General features: G+C 47.1%; 1 long non-coding RNA gene across 1 annotated transcript in view; it reads left to right on the top strand.

The window, feature by feature from the left end:
* The first annotated feature begins 758 nt into the window (after window positions 1–758).
* LOC142886980 (uncharacterized) overlaps window positions 759–22,747 on the top strand; it is a 47,984-nt gene continuing 25,995 nt past the window's right edge. The window contains exon 1 of the long non-coding RNA XR_012926468.1: window positions 759–1,459. This is a non-coding gene — a long non-coding RNA (uncharacterized LOC142886980). The remainder of the gene's footprint in view (window positions 1,460–22,747) is intronic.

Genomic DNA, 22,747 nt, shown 5'->3' on the forward strand with positions numbered 1-22,747 from the left:
ATGACGGGTGACTGTGTAGGCCGGTGCAGCCTACGCTCATGACATAATAACATTGATTGTTAGGGATTACAGTAGGATTAATGCTGAATTGAATATAATGTTTATATTTTCAAATTTTTAAAGTTCACATACTTTGCATATTGTGTCTTCTAACATACTGGTCTATGGCTTGTAAGACTTCAGTCTGCGCTAAAACACACAGTTTTGTGACATCACAAAGGGCTGCAGCCTTACTTGTCACAATGCCTTGTGGTTGGGTTTTGTTCCTCTTGCCGAGACAACCTTGTGACTTTTTGCCCCAAACAGAGGGGTGAATGGCGATCACTTATGGATGATATATTGTGTGAAGCTGCTAGGATTGGAAAAAATATATCTGAAAATTAGAACTGAAGTAAGATAAAGGCATAAAGTGCAATACTTACATATGATGGTGTGGATTTATATGCTATTAAATCTCATACAATGGGGCTTTAGTGTGTTTCCAAATACATTCCAAATATAACAGCAGAGGTGATGGTATCAGTCCACTGCAACAACAGCAATAAAGTCAAAGTACCATGATGCACGGATTTGAATCTAAAACTTTGCTTGCATATTCGAAGCTCCGGTATACATTGTACACGTTTATTAAAAAGAAAAAGAAAAAAAGGAGTCCCTTTAAGTACTTGACAGTCTCAGCGATGACTGTGAACTCAGAGTACCATGATGCATCGCGCGCCCAGATTGGCTGAGCGCAGCATGTGCAGAGTGCCGTGCTCCAACTATGGCTCAGTGCGGCTCGGGCTGTCCGTGGGAGCGCATCGCTGTCAGCGGAGAGGAGAGGAACGCAGCGTAGCGGGATCCCAAGCGGAGGAACCACCGAACCTGCGGACCAGGAGGAACAATGTTGTTGTTGCTGTCGCTGGGAGACCACCACACCGATTCATCCGGAGTCTTCGTCAAAGAGTTCTGATTCAAATGGGATACTATTCCGGTGGCCGCGTCAAAGAGGATTTAGACGGCTTCCGTTACAGCCTGGACGCACGTGGGATTTTATTATTATTATTATCATCATCATCATCATCATCATCATTATTGTTGTCATCGTCGGCATCGTTTCCACCTTTTAGAATGACTCCGGCGACGCGGACAGCCGATGGATTTAGTGGCCGCGGACCGTGCAGCGGGATTTACGAGACGCTGCCTCTCAGCGGGGATGAGCGGTGTCCTGGAGCCGCTGTCCCGCCTCCCGCCGCTGGACACTCCGTCCGGAGGACCGACCGCTTTCCCCCGGATACTTGATGAACCACGCCAGTCACTCGGGCTTCAACAAATATGGATGCTTCGCTGCGGTGGATACCTAGTCGCGTGTGATTAAAGGGGGGGGGAATACCCTTGGATATACATTTTGAGACGATGCTCAGCGCACCTCCGGCGGTCTTTGGATAATGACAGCGCGCATCTTCTCGTCGCAGCGCAGGTACGTGAGGACTTATTGCTTCTCGCTGTCTGCCTACCGGACAACAGAAGTGGCATTTGCTTTAGTTTTATATTTTTTACGATCTAGACTTATGTAATACAGTTGTTACGTTTCTAATCTTAATGGATTTGATCTCGCAAACGTTGTGAATTTCTGACCATTTATTGAACCCACTTAAAGTTTAATAATAACAACAAACACCCTGAATTAGCCTATCGGTGGCTCACCGGACCAAAGGTGCTTGCTGTTATCTCCACACACACACACACACACACACACACACACACACACACACACACACACACACACACACACACACACACACACACACACACACACACCCATCTGGCCCACGTCCTCTCTCAACAATCACTCCTCTCTTATTGGAATCCTCCTGGACAGCTGCTGCTGTCTAGCCTGGTCTGCTAATTTCATGTGTTTGTGTGTGTGTGTGTGTGTGTGTGTGTGTGTGTGTGTGTGTGTGTGTGTGTGCTTTAAACCACCCACTGTTCTGCTGCATAATCTCCGGCTCACCTGTTCGCTCGGTGCACCTCTCCGTTATGTGCTGATCGTTGCACGTGCATCTCTGTCGTGAGATGCAGCTCTGGATCGATTATCAATGCCTTTTTTTTGTCAGCCTTTCATACGGTTAAAGCTGTGCGTGTGTTTTCCAGTTTTTGAACACCCTTTTTTTTTATTCAGTTTTTTTCTTTTAACCGGGCCCACCTGCAGTGTCAGGTGTGGGGCAGGCTGCTGTGCTGCACCACCAGGTTGTAGCTAAGGCGGGTGGACTCAGAGCTTCCCCGTGTTGCCAGAGGTGCCAGGTGACATGAGCACTGGACACTCGGAGTCTTGCGTGACGTCTGGATCGCCCGCAGGTGCACGCAGGTCGCAAGCAAGCCGCCATGGAGGCCACGCCCCCTCCGGCGTGGCGTCGGAGGCGTGGCCTCCATAGTGGCCGCGCGTTCATGCACGCTAATATGACGAAGCATCCCACCTTTCTTCTTCTTCGCCGCCGCCGCCGCTGTCCCGTCCACGCCCTTCAGCCCCTGAAGAATTCCACCTATTGTCGGGTCAGCGGACAGAGCGTGCACTATACGTCCTCACTCACACACACACACACACACACACATACACACACACACACACACACACACACACACACACACACACACACCAGCTCGTCCTCGTCCCCCCCCCTTAAGAAAAGGAAAAAAAAATCTTCTCCAAACAAGACCCCCTTTCTGCGCTGAAGAGGGACCCTCTGTCTAATGCCAAGTGACTCTCATGGCCAGCATTGACGGTGGGACACTTGCCGCACAAAAGGAGCTGAAGTGTCAAATAAACTCGGTCAGAGCGAATCCCACCCACCCACCCACCCCCCCTCCCTCCCACCCCCACCCCCCGGCCCCTCCGGCACACACAAGAATTCCTTTATCTGGCACCCTGGGAGGCAGACAAAGACGGACTTTGTGTCGGCGAGCGGGGCCTTGACTAAACACTGCGGCTCCTCTTCGCGCAACGTCTTCCTCCTCCTCCTCCTCCTCCTCCCCCCCATTGTTGTTTGATCGGCGGAGCGGGAACATGTCGTGTTGTGTCGACCTGACCCCCGCTGCCCTGTGCTCAGCATCTGTCCTGCGCCCGGCATCCCCGGCACCTGCGCTGTTGCTGCTGCTGCTACTGCTGCTGCTGGCTGCTTCCTTCTCCTCCTCCATCTTCCTCCTCCTCTTCTTCTTTCTCCTCCTTTGTCTCCTCTTCCTCCTCCTCCATCCCTCTTCCTTCCATCTGAGGGCGGCGTTTGAGACGGCGGTTGCATGTGCGTTTTTGTTTACGTCTCCGTGCGCGCTGCGATGAGCGGCGAGGCAAAGGAATGTTCTAGTTGTTCCTCCCAGCGTGGCGACTGAGCCTGCCATACGATACGCTTGCGGTGAACCGCACTCTCGGGGCAGACACAGACTCTCGACAGCCGTGCGATCGCAGCTGCTCAATGTCTTTTGTTTATGTTAGTTTTTTGCGCTGCCACTTCTGCATCACTTTGCACGTCTGTAAATGCAGATCCAGATGACGTGATGTCAGTCCTGACTTGCCAGGTGATGAAGGTCAGTTTCTGTTGTCCAAAAAGTGCTGCAACTGAAGTGGAGAAGAGGCACTTTCAGGGTTTCTAGTCACTCAGGATTCTGTCCATGTGCAGAATTCAGTCAGAAATCGTGAAGAATGACTCCAGTGGAAGTCCAAGCAGCACCGCATAAGGAAAACATTGCAACCCGGGGCCTGAACCGGCCCCTCTGCGGTGACCATGTGCATTAGGACCCTCACCACCAACCCTACTCCACCACTCCCCTCCCCGGGCATGCTAATACAGGCCTGCCAGAGAGTGATAGTCCCCAGCACGGCGGGTGAAGGTAAACAGATCGAGTTGCGGTGGTCCGCCGTGTTAATGGCGTGTTTATGAGCTTAAAGCCGAGCAGTGATTCATCACGTCCGAGCCTCCGAGTCTCACCTCCCCGTTTGTCGAACCCTCCATCAGGGTGTGTGTGTGTGTGTGTGTGTGTGTGTGTGTGTGTGTGTGTGTGTGTGTGTGTGTGTGTGTGTGTGTGTGTGTGTGTGTGTGTGTGTTTAACATTGCACACAGGTGATGGCTCTGGCTCGGGCAGGGCGACCTCCCGGTGAACCGGGTCTCCTTGTCAGGAGCGCTGATGGCCAGCGGGAGCGTTTATTGTACATTAATCACGTCCCGCTTTTTTTTTTGGTTGTTATTATTTTGCAAATGTGCCCTCGGCATTACCTCACCGGGCTCCGCCGGGCACAAAAGCCTCCCCGACCGAGGGAGAGCGCACCCCTCCGAGCCGAGTGTCAGATAACCTCCTTAATGAGCTCCATGAGGAATCTCGGCCCGTTGCGTTTCCTTTCATACGGAGCGCCGTCTGTACGTGCGCGTTTTAGAATGAGCCCTAAAGTTTGTCTGAACAGGAGAACTGTCATTTATTAGTAGTGGCTGAACAATGGGGAGCTTGTCTCCTGGGTGTGTGTGTGAGTGTGTGTGACCAGAGGCGGGCGGGCGGGCGGGGGGGTGGCCTGAGATTGGGCAGCAGCCTCTGACCAAGAACAAGCCCCTGTCTGATGGGGAGAACTGCTGACCCTTCCTGAGTAAAATGGCACCTTTGTTTCGAGGTGTATGTGTTTGTGCCTATGCGTTTGTGTGTGTTTTTGGTGGGGGGAAGCAGGAGGGGAGACGTTCTGGAAGGCCGGGAGCGTTGTGGGAAGTGTTTATTGGCTTGTTGTGTTATTTTTTTTTTCCCACCTCCTCCGCTTGTTGTCGTTTCGCCCTTAAAAAAATGGTGTGGGTTCTGTGGTGTAAACATCGTCATTGTGGTTTATTTTTTCATCAAGCTAATCTATTTATATTTCATTAACCTTTGAACTGTTGTGTCTGTCATTGAGCCAGTGGCACTTTTGCAGGACAGCATTAAAGTGCAGCCCAGTATCTGATCACATCTCTAAAGCTTCAGGTGGTTACTAATTGAGCTAAGAATGAATTAACGTAAAAGACTTGATGCCTTGGCTCCTAATACGTGTTGCCACATCATTGCAGGTCTGAACTGATTGCAGCACTCACGGCAATCAAACCAAAACACACAAAAATATAATATAAATTGTGAAAAGAATTGTCGCCCCCTGCTGTTACAACAGTTTGATATACCCGCGTAATCTACACGCATAGGTGTTGCTTCCACACGTTGGACCAGCAAGTCTGTTTCACACTTTGGCATGATGCACAGTTGAAGAAGAAGAAGAGGAGGAGGAAAAAGACGCTGGCTAGGAAACGGCATCAGGAGTAGCAAGCAGAAAACCACCGCTTGGAAGTGCGCATGTGCGACTTGTGTTTGTGTGCGCGCACAAAGTCAGGTGTAATGCCCCTTTTTTGGAGTTGTCAGGAAGTGGAACGGTGAGAAAATCAAGAGGGTGCGTTCCAGAGAATTCCCGAGAAGTTCTACGAAACAATGAGATCAAAATCTACCGTCGGCTCCGTGCCAGCAGACTCGAGCTCTGCAGGGTTCCCTCCTCCCTGCCGTCCTTCAGACTCTCCAAGCAAACAGCAAAGACGTGTAGCACGTTGTCAACACAGGGACGTCTGTATCTTGCTGGATGCAGACAGACAGCCGTCTATTCAGGCAGCGCCCGCCTCTCTGTGCCGTGGCTCTGCCCAGAGGCTGCCGACAAGAGATGCCAAATTCAGGAGGCGCTGCCGGGCGCTCCAGGACACACAGGAAGTGCACGACTTGTGTCGCAGTCATCACTCGCTGATGATCTTTTTTTTTGGCTTTGTCAGTAGAAACTCCTCCCTCGTCCTCTTCTCACTGATGACTTGCTATATCAGAGGAACATCAGTTCAGTTGCAACAACTAAAATACCAGACATTCTTTCTCCGGCTCCTTTCCCTCAGATTCACTTCAGTTGGCGCTCTCTCGCGCTTTCGGAGGGAAAATTCCTCCCTTTGTGTCACGGCTCTCGCACAAGTCACATTCCTCCAAACCTGTGACTATTTTCGTCCAGTTTTTTTTTTTGCCCCCTCCCGTCCTGCCCCGTCTGCCTGGGTGAGCTGTCGCAAGCGGTCACACCTACGCAGGCTAGCCATCCTCATTTGGCCTCCTTTAGAAAGCTGCTCTTTTACTTCTTGTGCCTTTATTCTTTCCCTCCCAGCGAGGGGATAAAGGACATTTTCAGTGTGAAGAAGAGCGTGAAATTTCCTGTGTGACCTCCCTGGGACACACACACACTCTCAGAGACCACCGGTGTGTGTGTGTGTGTGTGTGTGTGTGTGTGTGTGTGTGTGTGTGTGTGTGTGTGTGTGTGTGTGTGTGTGTGTGTGTGTGTGTGTGTGTGTGTGTGTGTGTGTGTGCGTGCGTGTATGAGAGAGACCACAGGTTTTTGTTTTTGTTTTTTAGCTTTCCTCTGCTTTGTGTATCGCTTCGAATGAAAAGGCAATCAGTGTGCAGTAGTTGGTAATACCACACCCTGACAGCATCAAACTGTCCAAGACTCTTTAGTCTGACCTGCTGTCAGGTCACACTGCCTGAAATGTAGACAGAGGTAGTTTCAAGTGGGCAGATAATCCTGAGGTTGCTTAATGGATTGGAGTGGTGTGTGATTGACATGAGAGGTTGAGCTGTGAAGAGACATCGATATCATGACAGGGTTAAAAAAAAGAAAAAAAAGAAAACAAAATCAACAAAACGCGATGATATTTAGATAAGGTTTTGTGCACACCGTGCACGCAATAGGACACTTCAGGGTTGAGTTGTGGAAGTTTTGCTTATGTTAGACTCTGCTGCCCTCGTGCGGACAAAGTAGGCAATGACAAACTTGCCAAACTGGGCTGTATTTTTCTCTGTTGGCCGCAGCACGTTTGGCGGCGCTAAGTAGCAGGAATCAACCTGTGGCTGTTGCACCAGTGCAGAAAGTGAAAACTGTGACCATGAACTTGAGTTAGTGTCCAAGAAAGAAGTTAGATTAAGCTTTATTGTCCCATGAAGGAATTTGCGCTTGGACAACGGTGGCACACAGAAAGGTCAGTGTAGTGAGAGTTTCAGAAAATTGATCATTTGAAAAGTTCTGTGCTTAAATGGAGGAATTAAGGAAGAATAATAAAATGTAAACCATTTCAAAAACAAAAAATATATATTTTTACTGCATTAACAATAAAAGGAAAACAATCAAGACGGGATGGTATTTAAAACAAACAAACAAATGCATACAAATATATGCAATACGAAACGTGCAATGATGCAAAAAGTTCAAAAAAAGTAAAAAGTAAAAATGTAATCTTTCAATAAACTGAATGTGCAATAAACGGCACAAATATTTCAAGCTGGATTGATTTTTGACAACAGTTTGTTCCTGTGAATCTTGGAAGACTCCTGTGCATTCTTAATTAATTCAGAAATTGGCAGGAAACAAGCAAATATGAGTGGGCGCATTTTGAGTGTGACCAGAATGTTTCGGACAGTTTTTTTTTTTTTTTTTTTTTTTTTTTTTAACTCGAGCTGTAAAGACGACAGTGCAAAAAGTCCCGATGGTGCAACTTCATAAACTCTTGCATCTTTTATGTTTGTGACCTTGGCGTTGATCGTTGTTCCCTCGCTGAGTGTAAAATATATGGCTGGCTGCAGTTCACTGCTGTGGCCGCTTGGTGTCACTCTTGCATTAAAATGTGATACAAGACACCGGGGCTCAGTCCCGAATTAGCACTTTCATACTTACGTGATGGTGTTCAAATATAACAGTAATATTTTCTTCGATTTTTTTTTTTTTATTCGCGTTAACAGCATCATTATTATTACTATTCATATCATTATTTTTAGTGATTTGTGTGAATAAGGTGCTGTAGAATAGATTTGATATTAATTTTCCACAGTTTTCTAGTCTTTGACTTGACCTCTTGGATGAATTTTATTTCTTGGGTTTTCAACTTTTCCTTCCCCCAGGTAGAGCTACTTGTTGAATACCGCTGCCTTTAATCCACTGAAATAAATAACGCTACCTGCCAGTAATTCACTCCCCCCCGCCTCCCTTATCCCCTGGATTTTGACTGTTTGTGCTAAACGGAAGGATTATGTGTTCCCTAATTGGCTTTAAGAAATTCTCCTCCGTCGTAAGTTGATTATGCCGGTGTAAGACCCTCCTGGAAAAACTTTTAAAGGGCATTGCCACATAGCTGGAAATGGGGCTGTTTTTCTTGCTAGTGCTGATCATGAAGTTCACGTGAAACACAGACTGATGGGGGAAAAATAATACTGGATGACTTGATTTGGTTAGAGTTGTTGAAACGGCTGAAAAACCCATTCTTTGCTGAATACTTTTACTGCACATAGTTTGATTTGCATTTCTGATTTTTTTAAACACAGTTTGCGGGAATCTGCTGCTCTTTCTGGGTAGAAGGTTAACTTGAAGTTTGTCCACCAGAGGGCACTGTGGCTGCGTGACAACGCGTCCTCACCCCTCCGGAGAGAGAGGAGCAGGACTTTAGTTTGCCGCGTCTCCCTGTGATCTATGGAGAAATGGCTGCAGATTGGCGTTATTATCGTCTTATTGCCCCTCATTCTGGCTCATCTCCCTTTGAAGATCAAAGTGGCCGCGTGCCTCTGTGTGTACCGACGCTGATAAACCCAGAGTGAACTTCAATAAAATGAACTGTTCAGTCTGTACATCTGTCGCTCGCGGGGCCCTCTCCCGCCTTTATTAGCGCTAATGCCGCTGGATCAGCGGCAGTCATTTCGCCCCAATGTCGGCCAAAGGGACAACAAAGAGGAGGAAAACAAATCTCGGGGTCATTTCAGCCTGTGTAATGTAGTTTCAGAGCGACTGACTGTCTGTGAGAGAGACACGCCTGGGAACATGAAAGCGGCGTAGAGTGAAGCAGAAAGTGAAGCCACCAGTCCGGCCGCCGGTTCGGGGCACACGTCGACAAAACCTGCCAGTGCCGTTCTCGATTTCACTTCCCTATGCTATCATCAGGTGCTGGCAGGGGGGACAAGATGAGCGAGAAAACACAGGTGATATGCTTCTGGGAACAGGTGGGGCACTTTATAGGTTGATTGGCTGGGCCCGAGGCTGCCCTGCAGCAGCAGGTGTGGAGGTGCAAGGTAGTTTAGACATCCCTTCGCATTTAAACTGGTTAAAAAGAAAAGTTTAAAACTTTTCTCCTTGTCAAAAACTCGCTTTTACTTTGCTCTTTTTTTTTTTTTTTTTAAATAAAAAAAGCAGATCATTTTTTTTTCACTTTAAGAAGTCAACAATTTTGCCCTGAGCAGTGATTCACTTTCTCCCCAAGCTGACTCACCATTACTGCTGTCTACTGTTTGAATGCTGTTTGCGATTATGCGCAGCAAAGATAAATGTACCTTCTGCTTCTTTGTCTTCACCGGTCTGAACTTTATTTAATCTAGAGTGCCTCAGTACTTGTTTTCTCAGGGCCCTGATCTTTGATTCACGCTCCGAGCATGCGCGGCATTGCTGAACGTTGACTAATTTACTCTGGGCCAATCAGGTCCCAGGGTATGCGGCAAGTCAGGTTTCTGTCAGATGGGGATTATGGGAAAGGGTGTCGCGCAAGAAAGGGCGCAGTGATAAAATAATCTGGCTATTGTGAGAAAAAATACAACGTTGAATTGGTCCAGCAGCACAGAAGAACCTGCTCATTCATACTTTGTTTGGTGGTGTGGGAGGCCGGCATGGGCAAGAAAAAAAAATTTACCAGTTGAGCACATGTGCACTTTAATCACATGGCCGCACCTCTCGCTCCGGTTCAAGTGTGTGTCACGTCTAATCTGAAGCTAATCAGATCCTTCCTTTTGAGTTTGACATTTCAAAGAGCTTTATCCGAACACCTTTTGGGAAAAAAAGTTAACAAAGAAAAAAAAATGCTCCTTATCGATCAACGTTCCCACCTTCATGCAAAAAGAAGAAAAGAGGAAGAAGAAGCTGAGCCGAGAGGCCTTATCTCAGTGGTTTGGCCTACATTCTTTATTATCTTCGTTGCAGCGAAAGTGCAAACGCAACTCTTTGTTGACTCGACGCTGTGCTTGCAAACGCAAGTTAGCGGTTGCAACATTGCCCCCGGTGGCTTATCTGCGCCATCTCTCCCAGCTCCTTTCGGAATTGCTTGCGCTTCCCACATGATCGTCGATCATCTTGACTCTTCAGTGGCTCCTGAGCCGAGCCGAGGGCCTGACCAAACACGTCGGGCCGATGGCAGCGAGGCAAGTAGTATGGAAGCTGCTGAAAGAGGAGGCAAAGGTTTTTTTTTCACTCGCTCTATCTCTTGTTTATTGTAGGCTTGACGTAGTGAGTAAGTCAGAGTGGAGAAAAAGGAAGGAGGAAGTCTGGGTGTATATCAGTCCAGTGGATGGTCGGTCCAGCCTCCTGTCTGCTGCTCCTGTTAATCATTGACTCCCTTCAGCCTTCACTGAACTTTGCAGGCATGCCAGGACTGAAAACATCAGTCCATTAATGACAGTTTTTCGACGTTTCACAATGCAACGCCGCTCCTGGCTGGCGAATCTGCTACTTTTTAATTGAATGAGCTGCATTTACAGCATTTGTAGCAGTGGTAATATGTCAAAAGGTTGTTAATCATCCAGTAGAATTGTACGGCCTGCATTTTAGCCTTCTGGTTACAGCCTCCTGCAAAAAAAAAAAAAAAGCTTTTTGCCTGTTTTAATGCTTTGTTGGGGTACTTGGAGTGAGATCTCAAAGGGCTGCTTTTTAGAAGTGCATGATTTTGCACTTTTTACACAATGGTGAAAAATTCACTAAACAGAAGCAGTGAGGAATTTGTGGTTAAGTCCATGAATGTTATTTAAGGCTTCGCTACACAGTTTTTTTTTTTCAAGGACAAAAGAAACTACCATGCATCTGCAGTTGCTTCACTGCAACAAGGTTTGTTTCTTTCAGTATTATTCCATGTTGCTGGATTAGAAATGAATAATTATCAGATAACTAAAAACATTATTGTTGTAATTCACCCATAAAATATATTTTGCATAATACAGTTCCTTTAATTAGGGTTTTGTAGTACAAACAGGCCTTTCCCCCCCTTTTTAGACATCATACTCCATCAGTTCCCTTTGTGTTAAACTCTTTCACAATGCCAGCGGGTGCCCAGGGTCTCCTGAGGTAAAACTGGCAACAGTTTTTAAACAAGGGGAAACCCTGGTGCAACCAGTATGAAAAGCTTTGGCTCCCTAACTCAAAATTAGCCCACGTTTTGGTGGGTGTGCATGCTGCGTGCAGGTTGTCTGGACCTCATAGCCTAGCTTAAAGGTCTTGCACGCTAACAGAACACCAACATCTACACGCAGAGCACATAAACAGCGGTGCGACGCCTCGCCGGGAAGTTTGTGTGCGTTCCCCTGAAGCCTACCGTCCCTACGCCGTCTTCGCTGCCAGGCTAGCTTCTTCCAGACATCTGTCTCTCCCTCACACACACACACACACACACACACACACACACACACACACACACACACACACACACACACATGCCTGCACCACCTTTCTCAGTTTAATCCCCCCAAGTCCGTACAAGCTGCAACACGAAGCCCAAAAAATCCGCTCATATTAACGCTGTGATCCGCCACCAAACATAAATACACAACTTGACATTTCTAAACTCCTGCCTTAATTGTGCATTATGTGCGCTTTGTGCACCGTAAAGGCAGGGTGGTACATGGAAAGTACCGGTGACGGAGTCCTCGACGTTCCACTTTTCTTTTTTTTCTTTTTTTTACTGCCACTCGGTGGCTTTCTGGGATGGGAAAGTCACCCAGGTGAAGGCAAACTTTTCCAGGCCCCTGCAGAACTGCGGCGCCGTGCATCAGCGTAACCCGGGGTCGCGTCCTTCCAAATGCTGGCAAGGAGAGAAGACGTAGAGAATGGATCGGGACAAGGCACTTTGGAAAGTGCGAGCGAGGCTGCCTGGCTGCTTTCTTTTCCCTCCTGTCGGCTGCCAGCTTATCGACTTTAACGACGCGGGTGAACGGTGGCCAGTCCCTCTGCCCCTCCGTGTCCTCGTGTCCTTGGTGCGGGCAAGGCAGCAGCAGCAGCAACAACAGCGCACCAATAAAGTCCCACATGGTGCTGATTGTGAGGTATTGGATTTCCCCCCCTACTGACGTTTTGTACGATTGTAAAAGTGACAAATAAATAAATGAATTGACATCCTGGCTGAGACTTTTTGCGCCACCGTCTTGTATTTTCGGTGCCACGGTGATGGCAAGCAGAGCCGAGGGGTCGAGGCCAAGGGGCGCTTTGGGTTTGGGATGAGAAGATACAGGAACACAAGATTCCACAAATAAAAATAATGGATTGGATTTACATATTGCTTTTCTAGGAACTCAGATCACTTAACATTGAACCCATTATTCATTCACACCACATAGGCAGGCAGGCAGACTGACAGAAGCACGGCAGTCAATCTGCGCCAAATGGCCCCTACGATCACCACCAATATTCACTAACATTCGTAAGAGGCAATGTGAGTTAAGTGCCTTCCCAAAGGACACAGCGACAGACTGGGATTGAGCAGGATTTGAACCGCCAACCTTTCGTTCATTGGAGAACCCACTCTACCTCCTGAGTTACAGTTGCACCGAATGTGTCTTTGAAAAATACATGTAAATTGTAATTGTAAAGCTTCAGCTCATTGTGGTGGTGTAGAAGCTCCTCCTTTGACGTAGCTCATCTATTGGAGCTGTCACTCACTTGACTCCGCCCCTTGTTTCTTTTCCTGTCGTGTTGGAGTCGCTGCGTAACATTGCCGTGATAACAAACATCTGACATGGCTGACACTGGCCAAGTGACGGCCGACCTCACCCACTTCCTTACCTTGTTATAAACTGCTAGCGTGTGAGTGGTGGCTTGCAGCTACATTGGCCTCTGATGGAATTACATGTCAAATGTATTCCGTCTGCCACGACTGATGGAAACACATCCTTTTTTTTTTTAATCAACTTGTCCAAAGTTCTCTTTTATTTCCTTTGAATTCAACACAGTGATCACAGTGAAGCAATGACATCGGTCCCCCAGGCCGTAAAGGAGGGACTTGAGCTATAAAACGCCTCATGATGTCTGGGATCCTGCCGCCGTGGCTGTTAGGCTGTAAAAGCCCTGTTGTAAAACAAGAAAAAAATCCAGATTGAAGCGATACAGTGGGAAGAGATGAAAAGGCGCCTCGGCCGGCCGTGCTTTAATAAACCTGCAGTGGGCTAGGTCGCCAGCGGTAAACACGGGGAGAAATTCTTTGAATTCCCTGCCGGCCCCTGAAGCCCTCAGCCGCCGGTTGCGTGTTTTTGACGTCACCGGGAGATCAATCAGTGCAAGAGTTCTGGCTCGGGATGATGTTTAACCACATGCTATGGACGCTGGACTGCATGCGCGGCAAGTAGCGCGTTGGTTTCGCGGACACGTGCTAAATATTCTGCCGCTTCTTTGTAGGTGGGCCTGATGGCGCAGGAACACCCCCCCTGTCCACATGTGCAGAGCTTTGCTTGCAGCGAGCCTCTGCCTCTCCCCCACCGTCTATCTATCTATCTTTTTCTGTAATTGTGTCTCAGACCCAGACGTGTCCATAAATAAACGGGGTCTCCCTCTCCACAACCAGAGCCAAGCCATGTTTATGTTCGGCCTCGTGCTGCCGACCGCCTCGGCGGCTCAGGTGGAATCAAGATGTGCCACCAAAAACTCTGGCATCTGCTTAATGGACCAGCGTGGGCTTTAAATGTAACCGCAAGGTCGTTTGGGGGATATTTATATTTCAAGCTTTTGTTAAGGTTACAAGGTCTTTCGGTCATGTGTGAGAGGGTTTTTTTTCACACTCTTGCAGTTTTTACAGCATTGAACAGTTGACCAGAACGTGAAAACGTGACGCAGAGAACGGTCCAAAAAAGAGAAAATATCCAGTGAGCGGCCGGCCGTGTGGAGGAAAATGCCTCGTTGATGTCGGGGGTCAGAGGTCAGACTGGTTGGATATCATTGAAAAGGCGACAGAAAGTCAAATAACCACTGGTCACAGACATGGTCTGCAAAAAAAAAAAAAAAAAAAGTTACAGCATTGTAGCCGCATTGTGTATCATTTTTTTTAAATGATTTATTTTTTCATTGTTACCTGGTCACTGTGTGTGCTGCTGCTGCTATTGTTTTCCAGTTTAGACAGTTGGGTTTGAGGTTCTGTTTCGTCTTACTCACATTCGTTTTCGTTCTCTCCTGCTGCTCATTTCATTCGCTTCTGGAGCCAGGCTATTAAATCTAATGAACACTTATTACCCAGAGTTGGATCCCGAGCCTCCCCGCTAAACATCCCCTGTGTAGCTGAAGTTTGTTTTACTTGTACCTGATTATTCAAACAGAGTGGTGAAACATGCAGATGGAGCCTTTTAGCCTCTGGTCTTTCCAGGTTGTCCCACAAACAGTCAGACCCGAGATCCCTGATTGGATCGAGACCTATAGAGCATTTCACCTTTAATCCTGGACTCAATCCAGTGGCTTTTTTACGTGTGTTTATATAACAATCTGTTCTCCTGCCTCATTTGCTGAGTCATCTGGATAGTTGTCTTGAGTGCAGTGTTGTTTTTAAAGGTACCACATTATGTAAAATTCACCCTACTCATTTTTTTTTTTTTTTTTTTTTTTTACACATCTTGACCCTGTATGTGTTTATCCTCGAGAAAAGTCCATCTTTTTCTTGTGTGATGTTTTTTCATTTAATGAACATTAAAAATATAAAAATAATCTACTTTTTTTTTTTTTTTTTAATAAGCCCTTTGTGACGTCACAGACGACCCATACATCTCCCTGGAATGGTGTTGGCTTCCCCCTTTGAGACAGCCTGGTTTATGTTCCCTTGCAAACATGCGAACCGTCAAAAAGAGCATTTTTTATTTATTTTTTTTTACCAGAAAGTCAAAACTCTTTCTTTATTATTGTTAGTGGAGGCTGTAAACACAGGGCTATTGTCTGTTTTTTGAATAGTTAATCATTACAGGTGGTATGAAAAACAGATTTGAAACCTGGTAAAATATGGGACATGTAATAAATGCAGTGACAGTAGACAAAAACTCTAAGCAAGAGAATTTCTCTTTCAACGTGTTCAATGCAAACGTGACGGCTCAGCAAAAAGTTAATTTCAGGTCTAATTGCGCACATTTTAAAGTTGATAACGTGGTACTTTCGGAGAGTAGTAAAACAAATGCCCCCTTTTTTGGAGCCAGTTTGTATTTTTCTTTCAGTTGCAGGTGTTAAATTTGTCATTTTGGCCAACTGTTGCACCTCTTAGACTTCTTTATTTGTTCTTCTTCTTTTTTCTTTTTTTTTTTTTTTACGAGCGATTCAGCACCCATCTGAAATTGTAGGCTGGCTTGATGGCTTAATAATTGTTTGCTGATCGCCAGGTGTGAGACTGAAGATTATTGCGGCAACCGACGGATGGAAACGTTCCTTCCAGCGTGGGCTTTGTGCGCGCGTGTGCGCCGACGTCTGACTGCCCCCCCTCCCCCGGTGTTGTCGGTGCAAATGCGCCGCTGCAGAGTGTTAGTGAATGAGTGGCACATTAAAGTCTGGGCTGCCTCCTCTCTCGCCGAGAACTCAGTGAGTCATGAATCACGGTGAACAAGCGCGCACATTGTTGAGGCCTTTTCCTCCTAGCTCCTCCACCGTCACTTGTGGTTTTTAATTTGATACGTGCGTACGGAAAGCAGTCAAATCAACACAGTGTAAAGTTTCCCCTCCCGTATCTGTACCAATCCATCAACAAAAAAATAGGAAGATGCAACACAAATCATGGAGCTCAACCTTAACTTGTTGTCATCCCCAGCAGGAATTTCCCCTGGAGCCAACGCCGGCCGCTCCTGCGTGTTCCAACCTCTTGAAAAATCATTGGGAGGTGTGCTCATTAATGCCGCGTTTGTTTGGCCTAATACAAGACGACGACAACAACAACGGGAGGGGAAAGGCGGGAGAGAATGTGGGCTGAGGCTGCGTCATTTGAGCCAACGTGCCAGAGTTTAAGGGTGCGTTAACGCCGGACCTGGTAAATCGAACTCAAGTGGGTTTTCTCCGCATGTCCAGTTAGTTTGGGGTTTGTCCGAAAGTGCCGTTGAACTGTGCTGTTGAATTGTGGGTTAACACAACCAAAACAAACGCGAGTGTAGCAAAGTTGCCCTGTGTTAAGCAATTTATGTTTTCCTATCAATCAGTAGTTGTTGCAGCGCCACCACAGGCGAGGAGGGGAACGCATTGTTCATAGGGTTCAGTTTGTTTGTCTAGCAGAGCGTGGAAGCAAAGCGGGACCGGTAGAATATTATTAAAATGTCATTCTTTCGAGGTGCCTGATTGCCTTCAAGTGAAGGTGTGTGCAGCGTCACACTGTACATTAACCACAAACCACATCTGCCGCAAGGAAGGAAGCAAATGGGCTCACGTCTGCTGAACATGCAGTGTTGCAAAATTTTCAAAGGAGGGGTGGCTTTGCGGCCCGGCAATGTCTTGGCCAACGAGAATCGGTGTCTTGCTACATTTCACTTAACATGCCATCATTGTAAAAGAAATAATCTGTAATTAAATATAGAGCACAGGGCGCCACACCTGTAAGTCTTGCATGATTATAAAGGCCTGTGTTGGCTTGATGGTCAGACTCCGCCTACATCAGTGGCCCAGCTGGCAGTGTGTGTGTGTGTGTGTGTGTGTGTGTGTGTACACATAGCTTGTATACTACATCAGTCTCTCCTGCACCCAGTCCTTCCATGGCTTCGCCCCTAAAAGGATCTAAAGTCCCACAGAACCTCGAAAACCTCTGTTTTACAACCTCTTTCTCTCGCCTGTTTGCCCCGAAAAACACAATATTCTTTCCAGATAATGGAAAGAACAGATTAGAGCGTTACAGCATTGGCACCTAGACAAAATGTTTAGTATGCAGAGTTCAGCCTCCCTCAGAGTCCCTCAAAGTGCAGCTACTGGCGGAGGGAACAGCAGGGGAGCTTCCTCTGCTCTCTCCTGGAGAGGTGGTGGTGGTGGTGTTGGGGAGGGGGGCACCTCCGAAGTGCCTGATAGCCCCTGTTTTTCTTGGACTGCTCACAAAGTCTTTCCACCCAGCTCCCTGTAAACTTCTGAGGATGTATTTCTGTCGCAGAGGCAAATGATCGTCCTCTGGTGTCGTATCGGCCTTCTGGCTTCCTCTTTTTGTTTTGCTTTCCACTCGTCCTCCTCACCTTCTCTTTTTTCGGCCTTCTTTTGCCGAGAACAATAAATAAACTAAGAGTTGACAGAAGGAGCCATTTGCTTTTATTATTATTGCTATTATGATTGTGATTATTATTATTTTCTAACCTGAGGAGACTGCAGCATCACTTTGATGTTATGAGGTTTGGAACAGGGACTTTTTTTCTTTTTTTAATTTTTATTTTTGTAGCTGAACCATTGCTGACCCTTTGTTATGGGTGCAGATAAGAAAGAAAAAAACATATTTGCACAGGAAGCGCGCATACAAACTTTGTGATCTGCTTACTAAGATTAGACGCAAATGACCTGGCTTATGACGTGGCAAAGCGGTGTGATTAGGGAGCGGAGAATTACGGTTTTAAGGCTTTTTCAGCCGTCTACTTTCGTCTCATGGCAGCCACAGTTTTAACCAGTTCCACGCCTGGTGACTGCACCCAAAATGTCATTTTTCTTTTTTTTCACAAAGCTTTGAAAAAATGATAAAATGATTTTCATGCTTAGAAGGGTTAGAATCTCACCCTCAACCTATAAAAGCAGCCTCAGCAGTTTTCTGTCTGTTTGCTTTATAATTATGCAAGCACACGAAATGATCAGCTGCAAGTGATGTTCACTGGATCTTTTCTTATCCTCCTCAAACTCCAAATAATAAAAAAAGAAACAATCACGCTGAGGGGCCACACTTTTTTTCTGTTATTTAGCAGAACAAGTACATGTAATCCTCCCCAACGAGCGGCGTGCAATTTTTTTTTGCTGTGATGTCGGCGGTTTAGCAGGAGGTGAAAGCCGTGATTTCTGTGTACAAAACACCACAGAGGAGATGTGTTCTTGAACAGGCTGCCGGCAGAGGTGAGGGAAGAGGGGTAATTACCACATTGAGAGGGGGGAGGATGGAGGGGAAGGATTCAAAATAGATTTAATCTTCCTCGATCCCCTTCACCCAAGCAGCCCTCCCTGTTTTCTTTCTTTTCATTTTTTTTTTTGGCAGTGTACAGTGAGCATGCTCTGTCTTGTTTTGTCAGACACAAGGAGAGCACAGAGAAGAGCTGAAATGGAGACGGACGGGAAGACGGGGCGAGGCTCTGGGGCAAGGTGAACCGTGAACTTGTTTTTGGGGAAGGTTCAAGTCGGAGGTGCCCACTTTAAAAAAAATGTCGCTGGCATAGGAGCAGAGCTAATGACTTTCGTGGCAGCTGCCGGCCTCCCGTTTCCAACAGCGGCCTTGCTCTGCGGCGAGACAGCCCAGTCGTGTGTTTTCCCCTCTTGGACAAACACAGCGCCCACTGGCTAATTTGCGACGACTGGCAAGTGTTTGAGGGAAGGAAGAGACGTAGTCAAGAGTGCGGACGTCATTTAAAAAAAAAAAAGAAAAAAATCGGCCGCTAATGCATTTGGTCCGACTTTAAACTTGGCAAGTCAGGTGGAGAAGCAGACCTGGAGCCAAATTGCTAAAAGAGGGTTTTCTGTAAAGAAAAAAAATATTCCCTTTCCTTTCCCACTTTTGCTCCCATTTTTTTTCCATCATCTTTGGGGCTTGCTGACGAAGCGTTGGCCATCTTGGACGCAGCTCCGTCCTGTTCTACTTCTCAGAATAACTCCAGGTGAACGAGTCGCCTCAAAAGCCACGGCCAGGCTGCGTCAGCTCCAACAGGGCAGGAGCAGCAGCAGCAGTGCGCAGCCAGCGGGCCTGACGCCCTCCGCTGTATATCACGGTGTGGTTTGGGCCGCGCTCTCTGACATATGGTGCGGTGTGTTTTTAGAATGTAATCACTCCTCCTCCTGCAACAACACCAGTTAAACCTTCTGCATGCTGTGGGAAGGAGGCCGGCCTCGCCGTCCAGACCTGGCAGAGCATAAACAAAGGGGCCGAGGGCGCACATGCATGCTCCGAACCACACACACACCGATGTACATGCGATAAACTCAAGACCCGTGGGTCGAATCTGTACCTTACCATCACTTTATGCAGCCAGCGAGAGCTTGAAAAGTGTAGAATTGAAGTTTATTTAAAGCGTTTGTCGACTCTAAACTACATCTCCCATTATAAACGTTGATTTTGTGAACCGCTTTGAGTTTTTGGGTTTTTTTTCCTGACAAGTGGAGTTGAGAAATACCCATAGACATTCCCAAATGACCAAGATTGAGAAGAAATGATGCAGAAAGAAGGAAATAGCATTATTCTTAAAGAAAATTGATCTAATAACTGAGGATATTTCTTCATTGTTTCCTCTTTGCTGTCAATAGTGAAACCATGTTAAAAAAAAAAAAACAACCAAAAAACTGACAGCTCTGAGTCATCATCCGCTGTTGAGGAGGGGACTGGAGGTTCAGCCGGAGTTCTCTTCCTCTGCGAGCACTTTAAGCCATGCTAATTTGACTCTCAGGTAGTAAAGGTAATTAAGGTGGTTGCACAAGCCTGTAATTAAGGCTGCTCCTCATGCCTCAGCCATGTATACCTTCCACCGCCACGCTGATTAACCGCTCTGCGTATCCCCTGTCGGTATGTGGTTCAGAAATAGGTCACCGCTCAACAGGCTGGCCTGCAGATACCCTACTTCCCAAAGCAGATAAAGGCTAATCACAAATTGAAGATGGAGATTGATTGAAAACATATGACATTTAGTTTTGACCCCACCTCCTGTTTTAAAGGGATGGTTGACCTCAAATTCCAATCAGACCCATAGTCTACTTGCCAGGTGTTGGCGCTTATGACATTGAATTTCATCAAATGATTCTTACAGAATTCCATGGCAGCCTAAAAAAAGACATAACTTTTCTCCATATGATGTTTGTGTGTGTCTAAACTGCCATTTTGCCCAGAATGTTGTGCAGAATGATAAGAAAAGAACAAGAAACTTGCAGGATTTAAAAAAGAAAACATGAGTACAGGTCTTGTGCACTTTCACATGATTGTGTCTCAAGGCCTTCACTGGATATGCACTGCGTCTTCTTGACTCTCTGATGACACCACATGAGCAGTATGCCGTTTTCATGGGCTTGTAATGTACATCCAAGAAAATGCACCAACAAAGTGTTCAGCGCACTCCAGTGAAATTTAAATTTCGGTCAATTTTACCTATTAAAACGTGGTTTCTGAAACAATGTCAGTCCAGGTGCCGCCGTTGACCTGGTGGATGGGGGGCAGGATGAATGGGATTGTCTAAGGTCATTGGGGACACGGCAACCCGGCTGGTGCTGACAGGCTGATTCGGTGCGATGGCGCGTCCCCTTCATTCCCCCACCAGCGTGCGAACACGCTATCCCCTCGGCTGCCGGGGCAAACAGTGCGCTTAGTGTTGATGGGCAGGACGGGTGCTCGGATTGCCTTTCCAGCAGAAGCAGGAAGTGAGAATTGGAGGGTTCCTGTTACCAGGCCCCTTCTTTCCTCCCAGTTCTACACGGAGCCAAACCAAAACCATGTGTGTGCCTCTCACCCCGCAGCCCGGCCCGGCTCGTCCGCAAGTGCTGCGGTCGCCTGAACAACATGTGATCGCAGGAAGCGTTCACCCCCTCCCCTCGCACCATTGTTACTTGAATCCCTCTCGTGTATAACGCCACGGTTATCTCCGGGAGGGGGGGGAGAAAGTGATTCCTTTCTGTCTCTGGTCCCTGTGGAGTCCCCGCCCCACCGCTGATCCGTGCCCTTCCTCAGAGCTTTCATTCAACCTTCGCCGCACGATGGATGTGATTGGGGAAGTACAGTAGTGTGTCCCCGGGGCCAAAGGTCGTTTCCTGACACTCAAGCTGCCACCGGTTAACAAGGAACAGATTAAGAGAAATGGTTTGCAGTGACAATGGAGGAAGTAAGCCATATTTATTTGCTGAGATTTAAACAATAATACTAGTTGCCTAGCGATAGTCTTAACTTGTGTGCTTGAATTAAAATGTTAAATTACAAACCAAGACATTTCCTCTCCCTGCTTTTGATACTTTAAACTTAATCAAATGTACAGTTTTCTGGAGCCCTCTTGCTTTGACCCTGCCGTCGGGCGAAGCTCCTCGTTCCTCAAAGCTTGCAACGAACGCACTCACCTGGTGTGAAGAGTTCATCAAAGCCAGAATATTTTAGTCACCGGTTGGCGTGTCCCGACACGGCTCTCTACCCTTAAGACGAGGTGTTTATGTTAATAGAAGGAGACGGTTTATGCGGCTGATTAGTCGAAATGCCTGTCTCTCCTCCTCAATCCCCTTCGATTCCAAATGGCTGTTTACAGCAAACAGCGAATGATGAAGGGGGGATAATCTGTCGAAAAAATGCACGTAGCGCTTCTCAAGCTCCTGCTGATTTCTGGTAAGAGACTCAGTGGAGTTTTTTTTTTTTTTTTTCCAGAACACGTGAGTACACTTTCGTAACACTCGGGCGACAGGGCTTCGGCGTTGGCATTCCTTGTTTTGCTCTGTCCTGTCCCCCGCCCGGCCCGACGTTATTTTTTTTTTAATTCTAAGACTGCACACCTGTGGCCCTCTGTTACCACCACGAGGGGGAATGTTCAGCATCGCCAGCTTTTAATCGAGACGCGTTGACTAATCGCCCAAGGATTAGTCTCTTGGACAAGGCCTCTTTCATTCCGACTCGATGTGCACCGCTAGGACTCCGCGGTGGGGATGGAGAGGGTGGGGGACAGTGCATTTTTTTCAGGGTGTTGTTGCGGGCAGATGGGGTGGGGGCATGTCGGTGGGTAGGACAGTTGGCATACTGTACCTGGATGTGCCTTGTTTGATCATGCCTGAGCTTTCTGAGCACGAGGCGCGCGCACACACTCATGTGTCCTGAGGCTTGATCTTTCCCTAAGTTCTCACCGAAGACAGTTGTGCATTTTTCTCACAGCAGTCACACACACACACACACATGCATGCAGACAGTCCAAACGCAGTCGTTATCACCCGTCTCTGCATCGATGGCTACAAAACCAGTTGTATTATCTGTTGCCCGTGGTGACAGGATTGGATCACCGGACTGATTATGAATCTTCCCGGTCACTCACTGAACAGATAGAGATCACATGATCCCTCTTTGAGTCACATGTGCCGTGCTGCCTGAGTGAAATCTATTTTTTACTCGCAGTTCTTCCTTAACCTTTCTAGTAATTTAGCGTTCGCATTAGCATTTTCTTTTTACATTAACTTGTGAGCTGCTCGATATCTACTTCAATGTGCTCAAACATGACACACAATATAAAAGAAAATAACTTTCAGTAACTTAATGGAATTGACATAGCAGAACATTTGGGGGGTTTTCCAATGAGGTCACACAGGTCTGGGCAAATCACACCATCACACACTTGTGGAATTGAGGTTGTAGACCTCAGATTCTGAAACCATGATTGGATGCAAGGTCATGATCTCCATGAGTCAGGATTCGTCTATCAGCATCTTTTAGACTGCAGCTGAAACGTTTGGCTCACGTCACTCAAAGAAGATGAGGTATCGTTCTTTGGGAACCGTCCTCTGTGTTCTCTGGCCCACCTACACACAAGCACGTACATGCTTGCACCGCTAATGCATCAGGGTGCCAGAGTG

The sequence above is a fragment of the Nelusetta ayraudi genome, unplaced genomic scaffold (assembly GCF_046127955.1).
Source record: "Nelusetta ayraudi isolate G7.1 ecotype Tasmania unplaced genomic scaffold, CSIRO-AGI_Nayr_v1 ptg000016l, whole genome shotgun sequence".
Classification (NCBI taxonomy): Eukaryota; Metazoa; Chordata; class Actinopteri; order Tetraodontiformes; family Monacanthidae; genus Nelusetta; species Nelusetta ayraudi.